This window comes from Phyllostomus discolor, chromosome 2, assembly GCF_004126475.2.
Source record: "Phyllostomus discolor isolate MPI-MPIP mPhyDis1 chromosome 2, mPhyDis1.pri.v3, whole genome shotgun sequence".
In the NCBI taxonomy this organism is placed as follows: domain Eukaryota; kingdom Metazoa; phylum Chordata; class Mammalia; order Chiroptera; family Phyllostomidae; genus Phyllostomus; species Phyllostomus discolor.
Window position 1 is genome coordinate 46,673,275 of NC_040904.2, and position 21,767 is coordinate 46,695,041.

A 21,767-nucleotide genomic window follows, 5' to 3' on the forward strand; every position below is an offset into this window, starting at 1 on the left:
TTCTTTTTCTTAGATAAATCCCTTTAACATTTCATGTAATAAGGACTTGTTAGTGATGAACTCCTTTAACTTGATCTTCTCTGAGAAGCACTTTATCTGCTCTTCCATTCTAAATGAAAGCTTTGCTGGATAGAGCAATCTTGGATGTAGGTCCTTGCCTTTCTTGACTTGGAATACTTCTTTCCAGACCCTTCTTGCCTGTTTCTTTTGAGAAGTCAGCTGACAGTCTTATGGGAACTCTTTTGTAGGTAATTGTCTTCTTTTCTCTTTCTGCTTCTAAGATTCTCTCCTTATTTTTAATCTTGGGTAACTTAATGATGATGTGCCTTGGTGTGTTTCTCTTTGGGTCCAACTTCTTTGGGACTCTCTGAGCTTCCTGGACTTTCTGGAAATCTATTTCCTCTGCCAGATCGGGGAAGTTTTCCTTCATTATTTGTTCAAATGATTTTTCAATTTCTTGATGTTGTTCTTCTCCTTCTGGCACCCCTATAATTCAAATATTGGCAATATTGGCACGTTTCAGGTTGTCCTAGAGGTTCCTAAGTCTCTCTTCACTTTTTTGAATTACTGTTTCTTCATTCTGTTCCACTTGGATGTTTATTTTCCCCTTTTGTTTCAAATTGTTGCTTCGAGTCCTGGTTTCCTTCCTGTCACTGTTAGTTCCCTGAATATTTTGCTTTATTTCATTTTGGGTATCTTTCATTTGTTCTTTCATTTTTCAACCAAGCTCAATCAGTTCTATGAGCATTTTGATTACGAGGGCTTTAAATTCTCCATCAGATAGGTTGGTGATCTCCTCACTTAGTTCTCTTTCTGAGGTTTTGCTCTGTTCTTTCATTTGGGCCATATTTCTTTGTTGTGTTGCAGCTGATAAGTTGTAAGGGGGTGAGACCTTAGGTATTCACCAGGCAGGGCAAGTCTCCTTGCTGCACTGAGGCACTGCCCGTCGGGGAGGGGCCAGTGAGGGAATAGCACAGCTTGCCTGCTCAGCTCTAGCGTACTTTCCAACACATTCGCAGGTGAGACTGGGAGTTTCTCCCAGCACCGCAACCTCTGTATTTCACAGTCAGCTCTGAGTCTCAATTTCACCTTTAGCCAGCCCCACCTGCCTGGTCTACTGCCTCGTGGAGGTTTTTCTGAGCTGGTCCCACCCTCTATCTGCTGCCTTGTTGTGGATTTTCTCAGCTGGTCCTGCCCGCACCACAGGTTCTTACTGGTCTGGTTGTTCTGGTTGATTTTCTCTTTAATTCTTTGGTTCTCAGAATTCCTTGCAATTTGATTTTCTGGCACTTCTGGTTATTTATTGATTTTAGATTGGTTGTTATCCTCCTTTTGGTTGTGCGAGGAAGTGAAGGGTTTCTACCTATGCCTCCATCTTGGAACTCCCCATTTCTGAAACGAATGAAAAGATAGAAGTTCTCAGCAGAAAAATAGAAACTATACAAACTAACCAGATGGGCATTTTAGAACTTAAAAAACAACATCTGATATAATAAATTTACGGCTCAGTGACAGGAAAGAAATGAAAGGGAAAAAGAGTAAACTTGAAGGTAGATTAATGAAATTATATAATATTTTGTGTAATATTTATAAATGTGCTTCTAGATTTTTTAGTTAAAAATTTAAATTACAGTTGGCACACAATATTACATAGTTTCAGACTATAAATGTACTTCTTATTGGAAAAAAGTGATTAGTGTCTCAGGCTACTGTGAGACAATATTAAAAAGTCATTAAAGTTGTGTTCTTGGAATGCCATTCCAGAAGGTAAAAAGAAAGATGTTGGTGCAGAAAACATTTTTGAAGACAGAATGGCTGAAAATGTCCCAAATTTGGTGAAAAATGTCAATTTACAAATTAAAGTTGAATAACAAACAGGATAAATTCAAAATCTATTCAGCCACATTATAGTTAAACTGCTGAAAACCAAAGATGAAAACATATTGAGAGCAGTCAGGGAAATATGGCATTTAGACATTAGGGAAACCTATTCAAATAACTGCAGACTTCTTATCCAAAACCATGTAGGCCAAAGACCCTGGAGCAACATTTTTAAAGTGGTGGAAGAAAAGAACTCTTAACCCAGAAGTTTATATCCAGAAAAAATATCTGTCAAAAGTGAAGACAAAAGAAAGGTATTCTCAGGTGAAGGAAAACCAAGAAACTTTGTTTTCAATGGATCTACTCTTAAAGAAAGTTTTTCAGGCTGACGGGAAATGATACCAGAGGGAAACGTTGAACTTGAAGAGTAGATGAAGAGAAATGATAGTAGACTCCCATTAGTAAAAATACACACAAAAAATACAAATGTACCCCAAATCATCTGTAATCCCACAACACAAAGCTAGCAACAGAGTACTGGCAATCAATTTGCATATACTTCCTTCAAATCACTTTTCTCTGTGAATAAGCTTTTTTTAAACAAATTCTTTTCTCTCTCTCCCTCCCTCCCTCCCTCCCTCTGCCCTTCCCTCCCTGCCTCCTTTCTTCCCTCTTCTTTTTTTCCCACCCACTGAGATTGTATAGTATATAGTTTTCTAATACGCTTTATAAATTTATGTTATATTACCTACATTTTCCTATTTTGTTAAGAAAACAATAAATTATTTAAAGTTTGTTTTAGGTTTGACAATGGTGTTTTGGTTGTATTTTTACAAATAGTACCTTTTAGTGATACATGCTGACATTTTAATGGATGCAGTGATATGATGTCTGGGATTTGCTTAAACTACCCAAGGTTGGGGGCTGGGTGGATGTCAGTGAAACAAGTCTGGCCTCAAATTAATAACTGCTGTTGCTGGGTAATGGATACATGATTGTTCATTATACTACCTTTATAGTTTTCTATACGTATGCAATTTATCATTAAAAAACTTTAAGAAATATTCATAAATGTGATTTTAGAAAATCTAATCATATCACATCCTGTGGACATTCCATTTACATTTAACCATTCCTCTATCATTGTGAATTGAGGTTGCTTTAAGTTATGCCTGGGGTGAGATGGAACTATAGTCTTTGACAACCTCTCTAGTTATTTCCTTTTCAGGTATGAAATTACTGAGTTAAAAGAGAATGGACATTTTTAATACTTCGATGCATTTTTCCAAATTGCCTTTCAGAAGAGAGGTTGCATGTTATTTTCACACAAGAGGTATATGAGAGTGTCCTTGTCAGTTCTATATTATATATATTTTTACCCTCTATTAACTTAATGAGGGGGAAAGTGGTATCCTGTTATTTTAATGTGTATTTCTTTGATTTCCAGTGACATTGACTCCCCACTTGCCACTGAATTGGTTTCTACCCTTTTGGGGAGGACACAGGGGAGGAGAGTAGAAGAAGACAGATTTATTGCCCCCTTCTCACTCCCCATTTTGAAGATGAGAGGCAGAATCAGATACAGGTAGCTCTGTGTTCAAATCCTGCCTCTACCACTTACTAGCTACTGACTTTGTACAACCTTAACCTCTTTGAGCATCAGATGTTTTCACTGAAGAAATAGAGCAGTTACGCTGGCCTCCCCAAGAGAGAGGCATAGAGATTTATAGGGGAAAAGCATGATCCACGGTGGTCAATCTGAAGGCAGTAGCTTTTGCTGTCCTTGTGAAGCTGAGGCTTGGGATATTGAAGGGCCTTCTGCTGTGCTGCCCAGAGAGGGCAAGGAGCTCAGAGCTGGGATCCCCCACACTGCACAGGGAAGGCCCCCTGCAGGAATCGCTGCTCATGTTGGGTCACGGCCTCTTCACTTTTCATTCTTTGTAATCTCCCTGCTGGGTGCTCTTTCAGTCACTGCTGGCAGATGGAGGCAGCTAATTTAGGCCAGGAACTCCATCTTAGGGGAGTTAGGTGATCTTGGGGAAACAAATTCTGATTACTATTAAATATTTATCTGATCTGGCAGAAACGCACTTTGCAGTATTTGGGTCAGAAGATCAGGGTAAACTTCAGATGGGCTGTTGGGCAGTGTCTCACCTTACTCTTTGGAGCAAAATTCAGACCTGGAGCGTGATCTTTCCAGGCAGCCCAATTAAGCTGGGATCTCTGCCTCAATTCATTGCCCATTTTCCTGGTCCTTCATCTTCCTCCCACTCTCATTCTGTATCCAGGCCCAGAGCCCCTAAGTTGGATATGCTCTTGCTACACACACGCACCCCTTCCAGGAGACTGACAATAGCCAAAACAGAGGAGGGGGTCATGATTCCAAATAACCTATCTGCTTGAAGACTAAGCGAAAACTCGAAGTATTTTTCCTCTCCTACTTGTGATTGGTAAGGGGAGAGGGTGTTGGGAGGTTGAGGAGGGTGGGTACCCTTTAGGTTATTTGAATACCATCTGGCCCAGGCTCACAGGTGAGGCTAGGAAACCTTCCAACACCCTCTCAGCTCAGAGGGTGGGTGTGGCTGACCGGAAAAGAAGTATTTCTCTGGAACTCAAGATTGGCCTCAGTGCTGTCAGCCTGCCTGGGTTTTGCTCTGGGACCACCTCACTGATTTTCCTGTGGGTTTTTTTTTGTGTGTGTGTGTACATTCCAGTTGCAAGAGACATAAGGGTGGGGCTGGGAGTGGAGTGAGTTTGGCCTATTTTCTAAAGTGAGGGAAAATCCGCAGAGAAGACAGCAAGCTTTATTGTGAGGATTTTGGGTCTACTGACTGTTCCTGCCTTGGGCAGTGAGCCCTCTGCTCTGTGGAAATGAGTACCAAACTTCCCGGAATCCTCCCTGGACTCTCAGGGGTGTACAAGCTCTGAGAAGACTGAACAACTTTATGTTTTCATCTTGATGATTATAGAGAAATGATTCTTTTAACAGTTGTAATTCCCCTCAATTCATCATTGAATGACACTTCAATTTTTTATTCCTTATCCAAGGATATGTTTACTGATTTTTAGAGAGAGAGGAAGGGAGAGAAAGAGAGAGAGAAACATTGCTGTGTAAGAGAGAAAGACCCATCAATTGCCTCCCATTTGCATCCCAACTGGGTACTGAACACAGCTTTTTGGTGTATGGGACAATGCTCTAACCTACTAAGCCACCCAGCCAGGGCAATAGAAGAAATCTTTAGTGTCTTAAGTGTTTGTCAGTGTTCCTTTTTCCTCTTTCAGACGGGGATGGGTACTTTATCTACAGCTACATTTCCTATGGCTTTATGGAGGTGATGGAGTTAAGCCACTGCCTTGGAAAAATTTAAAATAATTGTTTTATCTGCATAGCTTAAAAGTTCCTTCTCATCTGTTATTTCCCTTGTGCTTTATTACAACTCTGTGATGTAAGGATTATTAAGCCCCCTACACTGGGAGGGAACAGGGGCTCAGAAAGGACAAGTGACTTTGAAGTACACACAGTGATTAGGCTGGAGAGCTAGGGATCTCAAAACTGGGCCTTGACTTCAGACCTTTCCATGAGTTCAGCCTTCTCAGTAACAGCCTCTTGTCTCTGACTCCCTTGTTCTCTTCACTGTGAAGCAGCAGTGTTGAAATCGTTAACACCAAAAGTGGCAAGTACCAGTTTTGTTGAGATGAACATCATTCTTCTATGTTTAGCCCAAGGCAAATATTGACTCGTGAAACTCTGGAAACTTCATCTCTTACTCTCGGAAAAGAAGGCTTCTTCCACCTGCAGTGGCTAAGACAGGCCCAAGCCTCCTGTCCCTCCTCTCCTACACCACCAGGTCCAGGTTTACATGTCACCATTTATTCGCACCTGACACATGCCAGAGACCACGAGACCCTTCCAGTCCTCCTGGCAATCCTGTGAGGTGGATGGTTTTGCACACATTTTATAGATGAGGAAATGGAGGCCCAAGGACTCATATAATTTGCCTAAGATTACATGGTGACAAATAATGAAATTGTCATGCAAATCTACATTTATCTGGTTCCAAAGCTGGGTTTATGTGAAATTTAGCACCATTCTTCCAAACCAGGTCTTGTTTGAGGATCTTCTTCATTTCAGTCTTGGTTCTCTTTTTGTAAAAAATATATTTTATTGATTATGCTGTTAACAGTTGTCCCATTTCCCCCCCTGTACTCCCCTCTACCCTGTACCCCTGCTCCAACCTGCACTCCCCCCTTTAGTTCATGTCCATGGGTCATACAGATAAATTCTTTGGCTTCTCCATTTCCTATACTGTTCTTAACCTCCTCCTATCTGTTTGAGCCTGCCATTTATGCTTCTTATTCCCTGTACCTTTTCCTCCTGCCCTCCTCCCTTCCCCTTCCCACTGATAACCCTCCATGTGATCTCCATTTCTGTGTTTCTCTTCCTGTTCTAGTTGTGTGCTTAGTTTGTTTTTATTTTTGTTTTTTAGATTCAGTTGTTGATAGTTATTTGTTGTCATTTTACTGTTCATAGTTTTGATCTTCTTCTTTTTCTTAGATAAGCCCCTTTAACACTTCATATAATAAGGGTGTGATGATGATGAACTTCTTTAACTTGACCTTATCTGGGAAGCACTTTATCTGCCCTTCCATTCTAAATAATAGCTTTGCTGGATAGAGTAATCTTGGATGTAAGTCCTTGCCTCTCATGACTTTGAATATTTCTTCCACCCCTTCTTGCCTGCAAGATTTCTTTTTCAGAAATCAGCTGATAATCTTACGGGAACTCCTTTGTAAGTAACTTTATTCATTTCTCTTGCTGCTTTTAGATTCTCTCCTTCTGTTTAATCTTGGGCAATGAAATTTTGATATGCCTTGGTGTGTGCTCCCTTGGATCCAACTTCTTTAGGACTCTGAGCTTCCTGAACTTCCTGGAAATCTATTTCCTTTGCCAGATCGGGGGAGTTCTTCATTTTGTATTTCAAATTTTCCATTTCTTGGTCTTCCTCTTCTCCTTCTGACACACCTATGATTTGGATGTTGGAATGTTTAAAGTTGTCCCAGAGGTTCTTAATCCTCTCCTCACTTTTTTGAATTCTTGTTTCTTCATTCTCTTTTGGTTGAATGTTTATTTCTTCATTCTGTTCCAAATTGTTGATTTGAGTCCAAGTTTCCTTTCCTTCACTCTTGGGTCCCTGTACATTTCTCTCCATTTCACTTTGCATAGCCATCACTTTTTCCTCCGTTTTGTGATCATACTCAACTATATCTGTGAGCATCCTGATTACCAGTGTTTTGAACTGTGCATCTAATAGGTTGGCTATCTCTTCATTGCTTACTTCTGTTTTTGGAGCTCTGATCTCATATATTTTGTCTTTGTTCAGCTATTATGTGTTAGGGGCAGAGATTTAGGTATTTGCCAGGGTGAGGCAACCCACATTGCTGTGTTCTGGTGCTGTATGCAGTGGAGGGGCCCAAGAAGGAACAATGCCACTTGCCCAGCTGTCTGCTGGCTTTCAGTCATTTCCCACACTACCCACAAGCAACTGGGCCCTTCTTGTGCTGATTCCTGGGTGGGTGGGTTTGTGTATATTCTAGGACCCTGTGTGTCTCTCCAGCAAACTCTCCTGTGAGGCTGGGAGTTCTTTCCACCACCACAACCTCCACAGATTTTTACAGCTAGAGGTTTTGAGGTTTTATTTTCCTGTGCTGGTGGAACCCTTGGTCGCATGTTCTGTCTTGCTCCCCAGTTGTTCCTCCCAGTTTATCCACATGCAAATGTGAAACCACCTGGTCTGCTAGCCACCACCTTGCCTGTTCCTGTCTGCCAGCCACCTTGCCTCCCTAATTCTTCAGCTTCCATCTTATCTGTGTCTTTCCACTCTGGCTGCCTGTCTTTACCCCTCCTACCAGTCTGAATGAATTTTTCTTCTTTAACTCCTTGGTTGTCAGACTTTCACACAGTTCGATTTTCTGGCAGTTCTGGTTATTTATTGTTTTTAAATTTATTGTTGTCCTTTTGGTTGTGCAAGGAGGCAAAGTATATCTATCTACACTTCCATCTTGGCTGAAAGTCTCAGTCTTGGTTCTCATCAGCACAGGGGGCTTCACCATCTTTTCTTGACTTAAGGCCATTCTGAATTAAGATACTGGCTCTGCCTCTTCACAGTGGGGTGATGGTGGGCAAATCCTATGCCTCTGTGAGCTACAGTTTCCTTACTTGTAAAATAGGTTCAGCAATTATCTGTCTATGGAGCTAATTTGAAGATTAAACATGTGCTTGGCACAGTGCCTGGCACATAGTAGGTGCCTAAGAAGCAATGGCTATTATTTGTTTATTGGGTACTTGCTTTCAGGAAGTGGAGGCAGGGGTGCTGTGGGCAGCAGAGTGCCTCCTCTCCTACTGCTGGACTTGCACAGTGCCCCTCTGGCTTATTAGTTCACTGCCCAGCTCTGAAGCTTTTTATCTGTTCTTCACTACGTAGCCAATAAACTCCAGATTCTTCCTGCTACTCACTGTGCCACATAGGGAGCCTCGAGTCTTCCTTTCAGCTTTAGCTTTGCACAACTGCTTGGGCTAACTTGAACCTTTCTCTGTGCCCTAGTGCCCTGCCCTTGCCCATTTCCCTCCCATCTTCCTGACCTTTCCCATATCATGAAGGCTTCTTTGTTCTCAGGCTGGAGGTGGGCCTTTCCTCCTGGCTTAAGATACTTGACCTTTGCAAAAGAAAACATTCACTTCTTTGGGAGCAAAGCTAACCAAAGGCACTGACCTTGGCCTTGGGAACATTGAAGTAACTAGATGGTTCAGGTACTCAGGTATCTAGTGGGGGTAAACAGACAAAGTAAATAGTGCATTGGGTAATTGGGTCCTGTCTGATCTCTTGTGGTATTACTAACTTAGCATTTTGAGGAGTGACATTTACCCCCAGGCTCTCTGTTCTGAGCCCAATTACTTGCATCTTGGTTGAACTGATTGATCTGAATGGATATGGTCAAAAGGTAAACTCACAGCTCTGCCATTCCCAGGCCAGCACTGATGAAGGGTTGGAGGGAGAGTCGGGAGCCCACGAAAAGCTCTCTCCCTTCTATAGCCCTCCTTCTTTCCCTCCATCCTTCCAAGTCTGCTTGTGATTGGGTCAGCATGCAGGATTTGGCACACTTTGGATGGCTTACTGTTGAGTTAAAGCCAGTGAAGCACACTAGCTTTAGAGCCAGACCTTCCTGGGCATGTCACAGGACCTCCTCCAGCTTCAGTTTCCTTTTCTATAGAATGTTGAAACAATAGACTGTACATTCATGAGAGAGTCCTCTTGAATCTTTGAGAATTCTCAACATCCTCTTCGTCATTGTGACCAAGATCTCATGAACTGACAGCAGCCCGAAGGTGAGGCATGTGTTCTCTTGACAGGCGAGGAACTCATGCACATGCCACCAGAGCACGTCATCTCCCCTGTATGTGTAGTCACACATAAGCGAACAATTTAAGTGATTTCTGTCCTTCAGGGAGTCTATGAATATAGGGCTATAGGCATTTATAAATCTAATAAAAGAAATTTATTGAGTATTAACTTGTGGTGACATGGGCTAGTAATGTGCTTTCTTTGGGAGCAGTTATTTCCATCACTTCCTGGCACATGGAGGTCATAGAACCCTGACATCCTGAGTCATAGCCTGGAATGAGTTTTCTCATGCGCCAAGGGACTGGCTCATGTCGGCTTTCTAGTGCACGTATGTCATATTTGCTCTTGAAAAAAAAATTAGTTTTGTCAATACAACCTTTGGGGCTGTTCTCAAAATCCCAAATATTGACTCTGTAAAGGACAAAAGTCAATTGTAATAACAGCAACCACATTGGGCTGCTGGAGGACTCAGTGAGATGATATGTTGAGTGTCTAGCATTGTATGTGTGCCTGGGTCTGGAGTTTTGGTACCAGTAGTTCTAGGGACCAAAACCATTTGCTTCTAGGGTTAGGTGGACATACTTATGGCTGAGAGTCAGAGGTCAAACAAGATGACCATTTGAGTATAGGCATTAAAAGCACGGTCTTAGGATTCAGATGGTTAATTCAAGCCATGGCACTGCCACTTACTAGCAAAAATCCTCTAACCTCTATAAGATTCAGTTTTCTTATATAAAAAATGGAAATGATAACGCCAACCTCCAAGGATGGTGGTTAGGATTGAATGAAGTATTGCATGTCCAGATTTAGCACAGTGCCTGACACATAGGAAACCCCTGAAAGCAGTCATGGTAATGACCCTTTCTCCTCTCTCTGTGCAGGGCTATCTGCTCAGTGGGTGCTTCCTGTTCATCGATGTTTTCAGTTCAAGTCTAAAATCATTTTTTATTTACAAATTAACCACCACCCACTCTCAACATGCATACCATAGGCCCTGGCAGTGGGCACCGGTTTGATATTGAGTGCCACCTGTGTGCCTTGTGCTTGGCAGTGCTGAGAAGGAAACAGAGAAATCTATCCCCATGGAGCCCTGACTAACTGGAAGAATAATATTCTGACACACAGCACCTGGAGGAGTATGCAAGAGATAATTTGCTCAGGCCAGGGGTATGATGGAAATCCACACAGGTGGAGGCTCCATGCTGGAGAGTTTGGAATCTTCTACTTTGGGTGCATTGGGATCCCTAAAAAGAGAGGAGGGTATGGTGAGTAGGGAAGTTTGGGGGTGAGGTTAATTAGTGAGTGCTAAGTTCTAAATATCTAAAGATCTAAAACTTCCACTGGTCAATATGTGCCAATAAACACAAAATGGGTGCAGACATTAATTGGTCTTTGTGTGGTGTGGGGAACAGAAAATCCAGAAAACCAGCCCTTACCTTCTAGGAGAGAATGACTGCAGGCCAAGAGTGGAAGTTAAGTGCGAGCCCTCATCTTGGACTGATCAGAGTACAGAACACTCCTTCCCCAAGGAGAAAGTCAAGATCACAGTCATGAGCACAGAAAGGTGCACCGTGATGCAAGGGCTGTTAGCTCTCTCACTCTGGTAGTATTGACTACTCTTGGCCTCATTACAGACATGAATTATTCACTTCTCTTTGGGCAGGAGCTCAGAACTGATGACAATTTGGCCTGAAATTCTCAAAGACTGGATTGAATTGGAAGGTCTTGGCAGCTACTCAGTAACTCTGAGCCATCGTGGGGCAGCAAGCTCCCCCTGGGTTGAGGAAGAGTCTGTGTTAAATGGGGACTAAATACTTGAGCCTATGTGTTGACTCATCTCCCATGGTGACGGAAGGAGTATGCAAGAGATGATTTCCCCCTCTTCTTCCAATGAAGTCCTGTCCTCCCTCCCATCCTGCTTCTGCCCACCCTCCTGTGAATTTTTACATTCTTTAAGGCCTCTGTTAATGTTTATTGGTTCAGAGGAATTAAATCACAATATACTAAGGATGATATTAGGGATCGACATTTTTGTTTTACTTTTAAAAAACTTTATTGGGTTTTCCTATAACCATTTAACCCCCTATGCCCATCTTCCCACCTGCAATCACCATACTGTTGTTCATGTCCGTGAGTCCTTTTTATTCTCTTGATCCCTCCGCCTCCTAACCTGCCCACCTCCTCCCAGTAGCTGTCATCTTGCTCTCTATGTATGAGTCTAGCATCTACATTTTTAAAATGCTTCCTAGGTGATATTAATGCCCAGGTAATATAGAAAAGTAGTATTCAAAGTGATTCCTTTTTCCTGAGGACGGACTTGATCAAACTCTTTCTCTTTTAACTTCTTCCCCCTTTTCTCTTTGTATGGTGGCCCATTTGGCTTTGGACTGGTCCTAGGAAAGACATCAATTTGCTAAGGTGAGAGAGGTAAATTGTTTTCACCTGGGTGGCTTTAAGGGGACGTTACTTCAATGATTCTGTCAAGAAATAAAATTCTGGCCCTGACTTCCTTATGCAAGGGTAAAACGAACAGCTCCTGGCATGATTTTTCAGCCCAGGAATTCCTGAAAGAAATTATGTTCAAGACAACATTAGCAGATGATATTGTTCTAACAAAAGACAGTTACACTGGTGTTTACAGAGAGAGAGAGATGTAGGTTTACCAGACCCTTGTTATCAGGATTTAAGAGAAAATTCTTAATCTTTGGTCTTTCCATAGAATTCTTTCCCTCTCGTGTTGTTCCTCCTTTGCTTCAGCCTGGGAGAACTCTGGGCAGCCTAATTCCCCTACCTACCTGTAACAGCTCTGCTGTTTTGTCCAGGGCGTTATCTTTCAAATGTAACTGCTGCTGTGCATTCAAGTGCTTGCTGTGTGCTGAGATGATGGGAGGGTAGAATTCTGATTTTACATTGTTCTTCTGATTTTTAATCACTTGGGAGCCAGATTCTTCCAGATAAGCTTAAAACGCCTTAATTTGCCCAGTTGGGGGCAGTTCAGAATAGTTTTTTAAGCACCCCTTGGTGTCTAGCCTGCCAATAGCACCTGTGTTTTTTTTTGTTTTTGTTTTTTAAGGAGGCCAATTGAGATCAGAAAGCCATGATTGTATCGGGGTAAGTCTCAGGCCATACCAACCAGAATTTTTTCCCCAGGTCTCTAGAGATCCACTTTTTGTTTTTAAAACAAACACTTTTTGTTTTTAAAAAAGCCAAATGGGAGAAGCACATTCATCCTGACAAACTTGCATAGGCTGAGGAAACCACCAAGTTTCTTGAATCACGCTGGATTTCTATCAACTGGCTGTGATAACAATGGCAATCTCATGCTGGTTAGAAGCTCTTATTGGCAGCAATATCTTTGTTCATTTGATAACAAATAAGAATGCAAATTCTTAATTAAATTTGGCTGACAACATCTTTCAAAACCTGGGGATCATAGCAGGGAAAACAAATACAAGAGGTATTGGTGTGAATGAATTTAGGAACTGTTGGCTTTGACTAAATTAAGGGAAGCATAAGTTTTTTCACTGTGCTAGTGAAATGTTGGGATGAAGAGAGAACTGTGTGGATGATGAAAAATCTAAGCTAAGAATTCTGCTGATGTTCTTACACCAGTAAAAACAAATATTTAGGAAGTCTCTGCTAAGTAACAGTATTAATTATAGTAGTGCTAGCTGCTGTAATGGTCTCACTTCATCACCTTAGCCTAGAAGTAACACATGTTATTTTTGTTCACACTTCATTTCTGATAACTAGTCATAGGATACCACCTAGATGCAGGGTGTGTGCGTGTGTGCACTTGCTAGAAAATGTAATTCCTGGGTGAGGTGCCACTTTCAGCCACCACTCTATATGCAACTGCCCATTTTTGAGCACATTTTTGGTGGGGCACCCAGCCATCCCTGAAATGAGGAAATAGGAAGAGGAATCATTACAGGATTAAGTGGCAGTTCAGGTGACACAATTTAAGAGTTCAAGACCTTGGAGAAAGGAAACCCATCATTTCAGAGGTTTCTGGAATCCAAGGCACATAGACCATTTCTCAGAGGTATTATGGTTCTCTGAGTTAGCCTCAGAGGACCATAGGGGTCAAGGTCTTAAGGGACAGAAAGTTTGGGTCCTAAGGTACAGATGAGAATGAGGTTTTCACACTGAGAGGTTAAGAAGATGGGGATCAGGACAGAGTAAAGAGGGGTCATCAGAAGGTCCAAGATAGTGCCTGGCAACTATAGTTGACCTGGTCATGCAGACAGGCTCTCAGGAGCTCTTTGAAGGAACGTGAGTAGAGGAACATACGTTGGATAGCATGAGCAGCTTGCATGTTAGAATAACCTGGCTCCCTTGGAGCCTCCATTTTGTTATTTATAAAAGAGGAGTGCTAATAATCTAACCCCATAGGATGGTGGTAAGGATTCAACTTGCTAACATGTAAAATGCTATCACCCAGTAGGAGCTCAGTAAATGAACTTATAGGCCTTTCTCACCTACATTGTTGCAATGGCTTCTTTTTAATTTTTTTTGCACTAGTATTTTGTTGAATATTTTTATTTATTTTTATTTTTATTTTATTTTTTTAAAATTTTATTTATTTATTTTTAGGGAGAGGGAAAGGGAGGGAGAAAAAGAGGAAGAGAAACATCAATGTGTGGTTGCTTCTCACTCACCCCCTACTGGGGACCTGGCCTGCAACCCAGGCATGTGCCCTGACTAAGAATCAAACTGGTGACCCTTTGGTTTGCAGCCCACGCTCAATCCACTGAGCTACATCAGCCAGGGCTTTATTTTTTAATGTAATCTTTATTATATATTTTCCTATTACCATTTAGTCACCATATGTGCCCCTCTCCCCAGCAATCACCACACTGTTGTCCATATCTCATGAGTCCTTTTTCCTTTTTGCTTAATCCCTCCACCCCCCAATCTCCCCACCCCCAACTAGCTGTCATCTGTTCCCTATCTATGAGCCTGTCTCTGTGTTGCTTGTTAGTTCAGTTTGTTGATTTAGATTCCACATATGAGTGAAACCATATGGTGTTTATCTTTCTCTGACTAGCTTATTTCACTTAGCATAATGTTCTCCAGGTCCATCCATACTGTTACAAAGGGGAAAATTTCTTCTTTTTTACAGTCAAGTAGAATTCCATCGTGTCAATGTCCCAAAGTTGTTTTATCCACTCATCTACTGAAGGACACTTGGGCTGCTTCCATATCTTGGTGATTGTAAATAACATTGCAATGAACATAGGGGTGCTTATGTTCTTTTGAATTAGTGTTTTGTCTTCCTTTGGATATATTCCCAGCAGTGAGATTGCTGGGTCAAAAGGCAGATCCATTTTTAATTGTTTGAGATATTTCCATACTGCTTTCCACAGTGGCTGCACCAGTCTGCATTCCCCTCAACAGTGCAAAAGGGATCCCCTTTCCACACTTCCTCACCAGCACTTGTTGTTTGTTCACTTATTGATGATAGCCATTCTGACAGGTGTGAGATGGTATCTCATTGTGGTTTTTATTTGCATTTCTGTGATTATTAGTGATGTTGAGCATCTTTTCATATGTCTATTGGCCATGTATGTCCTCTTTGGAGAAGTGTCTAATCAGGTCCTTTGCCAATTTCTTAATTGGGTTGTTTGTTTTTTCAGTGTTGAGTTTTGTATTTTATAAATTTTTAGTATTAACCCCTTATCAGATGTATGAGCAGATATATTCTCTCATTCTTTGGGTTGTCTTTTTATCTTGTTGATGTTTTCTTTTGCTGTGCAAAACCTTTTTAGTTTGATGAAGTCCGATATGTTTATTTTTTCTTTTGTTTCTTTTGCCTGGGGAGATATATCTGATAAAAACATTTCTATGAGCAATGTCTGAGATTTTGTCGCCTATGTTTTCTTCTAGGATTTTTATGGTTTGGGGTCTAACATTTAAGTCTTTGTTCCACTTTGAATTTATCCTTGTGTGTCATGAAAGAAGTACTCTAGTTTCATTTTTCTGCACATATCTGTCCAATTTTTCCAACACCATTTATCGAGTAGACTAACTTTAGTCCATTGTATGTACTTGCTTCCTCTGTCAAATATTAATTGACTGTAAAGGTGTGGATTTACTTCTGTGATCTCTATTTTGTTCCACTGATCTATATGTCTGTTTTTATGCCAATAACCAGGCTGTTTTGATTTCTATGGACTTATAGTATAGTTTTATATTAGGTAGTATGATTCCTCCAATTTTGTTCTTTTTTTTCAGGATAGCTGTTGCTATGTGCAGCCTTTTGTAGTTCCATATACATTTTTGAAATACTTGTTCTAGTTCTGTGAAATACGTCACTGGAATTTTGATAGAAATTGCATTGAATCTATAGGTTGTTTTTGGTAGTATGGACATTTCAATGATGTGAATTCATCTAATCCATGAACTTGGTATGTGCTTCCACTTATTTGTATCTTCTTTAATTTCTTTCTTCAGTGTCTTGTAATTTTCCATGTACAGGTCTTTTACATCCTTGGTTAGGTTTATTCCTAGGTATTTTATTCTTTTTGAAGCAATTGTGAATGGGATTGTTTTCTTAATTTCCCTCTCTGTTAGTTCATTATTGATACATAAAAATGCAACTGAGTTCTGAATATTAATTTTGTATCCTGCTACTTTGCTGACTTCATTTATCAGTTCTAGTAGTTTCTTGGTGGAATCTGTGGGTTCTCTATGTGCACTATCATGCCATATGTACATAAAGACAGTTTTACCTCTCCCTTTCCAATTTGGATGCTTTTTATTTCTTCTTCTTGTCTGATGGCTGTGCCAAGGACTTCCAGTACTATGTGGAGTAAGAGAGGTAAAAGTGACACCCCTGTCTTGTTTCCAATCTTAAGGGTAATGCTTGTAGTTTCTGACCATAGAGCATGATGCTAGCAGTGGGTTTGTCATATACAACCTTTATTATGTCTAGGTATGTTCCCTCTATTCCCACTTTGCTGAGAGTTTTTATCATAAATGGGTGTTGGATTATTGTTTTTTAAGATGTTATTTATTTATTTTTAGAGAAGGGAAGGGAGGGAAAAGAGAGGGAGAGAAACATCAATGTGTGGTTGCCTTTTGCATGCCCCCTACTGGGGACCTGGCCTGCAACCCAGGCATGTGCCCTAGACTGAGAATTGAACCGGCAACCCTTTGGTTCGCAGGCTGTCACTCAATCCACTGAGCCACATCAGCCAGGGCTGGATATTAGGTTTTATCAAAAGCTTTTTCTGCACCAATTGATGTAATCATGTGGTTTTTATCCTTCGTCTTTTTTATGTGGTGAATCACATTTATTAACTTGCAAATGTCTCATCCTTGCATTCCTGGAATAAATTCCACTTGATCATGGTGTATGATCTTTTTAATGCATTGTTTTATTCAGTTTGCTAATATTTTGTTGAGGATTTTAGCATCTATGTTCATCAATGATATTGGTCTATAATTTTCTTTCTTTGCAGTGTCTTTATATGGTTTTGGAACTAGGATAGTGCTAGCCTTATAAAATTAGTTTTGGAGCCTCCCTCTTCTTGAATTTTATGAAATAGTTTGAGAAGGAGAGGTGTTAGTTCTTCTCGGAATGTTTGGTAAAATTCACCTGTGAAGCCATCTGGTCCAGGGCTTTTGTTTGTTGGGAGTTTTTTTATTACTGCTTCAATTTCATTAAGAGTAATCTGTCTATTCAGATTCTCTAGTTCTTCCTGACTTATTTTTGAAAGATTATATGTTTCTCAGAATTTATCCATTTTGTCCAGGTTATCCAGTTTGTTGGCATATAATTGTTCATGATATTTTCTTACAATCCTTTGTATTTCTTTGATGTCAGTTATTTCTTCTCTTTCATTTCTGATTTTATTTATTTGAGTCCTTTCTCTTTTTTGTCTTGATGAGTCAGTCTTGTCAATCTTGTTTATCTTTTCAAAATACCAGCTCTTGGATTCATTGATCTTTTGTATCATTTTTTAGACCGTGTTTTATTTATTTCTGCTCTGATCTTAATTATTTTCTTCCTTCTACTCACAGGAACCCCCTGGCCACTGAAATATCCCTCTGGCACTTCAGCAGTGGGAGCCCAGCCAGACCCCTTGTGTCTCCTCCACACTCCCAACCAGTCACGTTGTGCTGAAGTGCCTTCTTCTGTCTGTCAATGGTTGTAAGGCTTCTCTCCAGCTAGGGTTCAGTTGGTTATTCAAGATGACTTCTCTACTATTTAGTTGTCATTCCAGTTTGGTCCTGGGAGGTTAGTATAGCTTTCACTTAGTCCTTCACTATCTTTGAGGCAATAACTTCTTGAATGGCCTTTAATCTTCCCTTAATCTGCTGCACATCACACTTGGTTCTCAATGCAATAGCCAGAATGATCCCTTTCAAACATAAGTTAGCCAAGTCTTACTCAGAGTGAAATCTAGAATTCTTCTACTGGTCCAAGGCCCTACATGATCTTGCTCCTAACACTTCCCTGACCTCAGCTCAGACTCTTTTCTTTCTGCAGTCTACTCCAGGCCTTTGTGCTCACCTTGAAATGGGCCAGCCATTGCCTAGGGATTTTGCTATTCCCTCCACCTAGGACCCTGTTCCTTCAGAAATCGGCATGTCTCCTCTTTTACCTGTCTCTAGTCTTTGCTCAAATGCCTTCTTCTCAGTGAGGACTTCTCCTGACTATCCAGTTTAAAACTGATCTCCATCCTCTCTCCACACATACCCTGCTGTTCTCTCCATTTTCCCTGCTTTAATTTTCAGCATAGCAGTTTTACCACTTCACATTTATTTATTTTGGTTTACTCTTTATTTACCTCTTCTCTGGGAGGCAAGTTCTGGCTGCATTCTACTTGGCTGTATCTCCAGTTTGGATCACAGACAATAAGCATTTGCTGAGTGAATGTACCTATTTATGAATATTAGTATTTGTTGGTTTTAGAGGGACCACTGCAAAGCAGAGGAACTCAGGCCTCTCTGTGCCTTTTCCCCACTGCAACTCCATTAGACAACCAGGACTTAGGTCCTCATAGATATATTGTCAAAGTATTGGAAGAACCGTTGAACCTGAAACCGCTGAATTTCAATGAGCCTTGATATCTAACACTGAGTTTAGAGGAAACAGCAAAGAGAAGTAAGTTAACACCATGAGGATTTTATCAGTCAGATTCAGTGCAAATGATTTAGTTTCTTCAACAAATATATGTCATGAAAAAGAAAAATAAGGGAGAAAAGAAAGTGTTAATAAACTAAAAGAAAGTTAAGTGGCATATCATCCAAACAAAATGTGTCTACCTTGTTATGATCATAATTCAGAGAATTTAGTGTAAAAGACATTTTTGACAGGGAATTTAGTGTAAAGGACATCTGTAACACTTTGAAAGTGAATTGGTGGAGTCAGGTATAGGGGAATAAATGGTGATGATGGACGGAGACTGGACTTTGGGTGGTGAACACACAATACAGTGTACAGATGACCTGTTGTATAATTGTGCACCTGAAACCTGTATAATTTTATTAACCCATGCCACCCCAATAAATTCAACAAAAAATGAATTGGATATTAGGCGCTAATGGCATGGCAGATGTATGTGTGTGTGTGTGTGTGTGTGTGTGTGTGTGAAGTAAGCTCCCTAGAAAATAATTTGAGAGCATATGTTCTCAGTTCTCTCAAGGATGGTACATAGCTAGACATTCTAGGTGCCAAAGAGGTGAGGCTGACATTTGCTGTAAATGACTCCAGGGAAAAAAAGGGGAATGGGATCAGATAAAAGAAAAGTGGCCAAATATTGATAATCTTTGGAGCTGGGTTATGAAAACAGATAGGTTCATGATGTTATTTCTTATACCTTTATTTTTTAATTTTTGTTATTTTAATTTTTTATTGAATTTCCTTGAGTAACATTGGTTAAGGAATTATTATATATAGATTTCTGATGTACATTTCTATAATACATTATTTATATATTATACTGTGTGTTCACCACCCCAAGTCATGTCTCCTTCCATCACCATTTTTCCTACCTTTACCCTCCTCTAATTTCCCTTCACACACCCTTTACCTCTGGTAATCACCATGCTGTTGTCTGTGTCTATGAGGTTTACTTAGATTTTCTTTTTTTGCTTAATCCCTTCACCTTTTTTACCCAGCTTTGCAATCCCCCTCTCCCTCTGACAGCTGTCAGCCTGCTCTCTATCTCTGAGTCTCTTTCTGTTTTGTTTGTTAGTTTATTTTGTAGTTAGATCCCATATGAATGAAACCATATGGTATTTGTCTTCCTCAGACCGGCTTATTTCACTTAGCATAGTGTTCTCCAGGTCTATTCATGCTGTTGCAAAGGGTTAAAACTTTCTTAATACCAACTGAATTCTTTTTTTTTTAAAGATGAGGAGGTGAAACAGTTCCTCTTCCTGAGGAGGAAGGTAGCCTATTTTCTTTTCTGTCTACTTCTCTGTTGGGTGTGATTGTTGGGTGTGAAGGAAGGATGAGTTGCTCTGCTGCTAGGGAGGGGTGCAGTATTTATTCAACCCTCCTGTTTGCTCCTTCTCTTCAACTTGCCCTTGATGGATGGAATGGACTGCCAAGTAGTCTCTAGTGTGGTAAGGTTGGGCAAGGTGCCTACTGGGGCTGGGGATGGGCAACATACAAAGAGGGAACTCATGGGATGTGAAGTGCCCACTTTTTCCCAAGCACCCGCCAAAATTTATTTCTATAAACTTTTATAGAAATATATGCCTATTGAAGGCAGGTAGCAAGTGGCCTGTGATTTCCCTTTGCAATGGCTCTCTTAATCCTGAGTTCAGAGCTCTCCTTAGCCATTCAAAGTGGCTGATTATGATCAGAAAGCATGGAACAGCTGCCCCATCCTCTTTGGGACTTAACACTCCCCCCTGCTAAAGTTCTGTTCTCCATGTTTTAAAAAACCTCAGGGAAATGTACTCAGGTGTATCTGCGGACTTCATAATCGTACCTATCTGTGCCTGCCTTCCTGGGAAAAGATCTAATCTTTGTTAAGAGACCCTTTTTTTCCACCTGAATCTGAAGAGTTGGGACAAGCAGCAATGAAAGCCCCATTATCTTCAGGGCTTTGATCTGGGCACAGTTCCCCCCTCCCCACCATCATCCAGGCAGCCTGGCTCGTCTTCAGGTAAATGCTTGCAAACACAGCTACTGGCTGGCACAATTTGTAAATCTCTCAGGGCTTCCTTTCACTTGCTTCTCAGATTGAGGAAGTGACCATCTGCATAAAATACTGCTGATGGACTGAATCAGAGGAAAATTGAACACTAACCATTTGATTAGCAACACAGAGGCTGTGGAGGTCTTTGGTAACATAGACAAGAGCAGTTTTCATGGATGTGGAGAGGGCTGAAGGAGTGGGTTCAAGAGAGAATGGGAGAAGAGGGAAACTGGAAATAGTGTCAAAGGTATTATAGGTGGTAATTAGAGAGGATATGCCTAAAATCAAGACTGTGGGGTGGGTATATTTTTTGTGAATGACAAGATGAGAGATATGACCTTGGGAATGAATGGCTGAGGTCACAATCATTGGAGTAAAGAAAATCACAGAACTGAGAGATCAAGGGACTAGAATGATTCTGTAGGTGGGTGTTAATATCACCAAAAGTTATGGCAGAAATAGTGGTGCCAAGAAGTATAGTGATCCAGGAGCTAAAATATTCAAGGACTTAGGTAGAAGAGAAGAGCTTGGCTAGACAACAGAGGCTGGAGATAAATCTTAAAGGAGCTCTCAGTCTGGTTGGGGCAGACCTGCAAACAGATGAATGTCATGTAATCTGCTGAGAGCCAGAGGCAACAGCGGAGTTGTGTCCATCTCTGAGGGGTCAAGAAAGGCTTCAGAGGCCAAGTGACACTGCAGCTGGTGTGGGAGGCTGAGTGGGTGTGTTCCCATTTGAGCAGGGTAGGAAAGCACATTTCATGCAAAAGGAACTTTATGTGCAGGACTACAAAAAACATGAAAGAGCATGGGACATGTGGAATGCCACAGCTGAGTTACTCTGGGCATATTACTCATCTTCCCTGTTTCAGTTTCCCTATTTATAAAATGGGGATAGGGTATCCGCAGGGCAGGCTGATGGTGAGAAGTGATGTGTATAACAGGATTTGTCACAGGCCCTATTGCTATCCCTTTGGGTGTATTCTTACTTGACTATTTAAAAATCCTATGAGATAGGCTCTGTTTTTATTAGTTCTGTTTTACAGATAAGGTAACTGAGTTTTAGGGAGTTGAGTAACTTGCCCAAGGTCATGTAACTGGTGAGAGGCAAGAGTTTGGACTCTTGGTCAGATCAGTCTAATTCTAGGGCTCTTACTCAACCTCTAAGCTATAGTCAGTGCTTAGCACTTAGCACTTAGCTAGTACTAAATATATAGTAACTCTTATTGTCATGATTGCTAAAGTGTCTCACCCTGCCAGTTGAGGAGGATTCTGTTATTACTTCTGCAGTTGGTTAAAGATCACTCTTACTATCTCTTGAGCAGCAGTAATTATTTCTGGAAAGGCCCTCATTACCTATAATAGATTTAGATGGGCAGTTGCACTA

At 40.9% G+C, this 21,767-nt stretch overlaps 1 protein-coding gene across 6 annotated transcripts in view; it reads left to right on the forward strand.

The window, feature by feature from the left end:
• ST6GAL1 (ST6 beta-galactoside alpha-2,6-sialyltransferase 1) overlaps positions 1 to 21,767 on the forward strand; it is a 120,632-nt gene that overhangs the window by 61,055 nt on the left and 37,810 nt on the right. The window contains exon 1 of one of the 6 annotated variants that reach the window (XM_036017826.1): positions 19,521 to 19,802. The exons of the other annotated variants lie outside the window; for them this stretch is intronic. The gene's annotated coding sequence lies outside the window, so the exon portion shown is untranslated. Of the gene's footprint in view, positions 1 to 19,520; positions 19,803 to 21,767 lie in introns of those variants that run through there. 6 annotated transcript variants of the gene reach the window in all.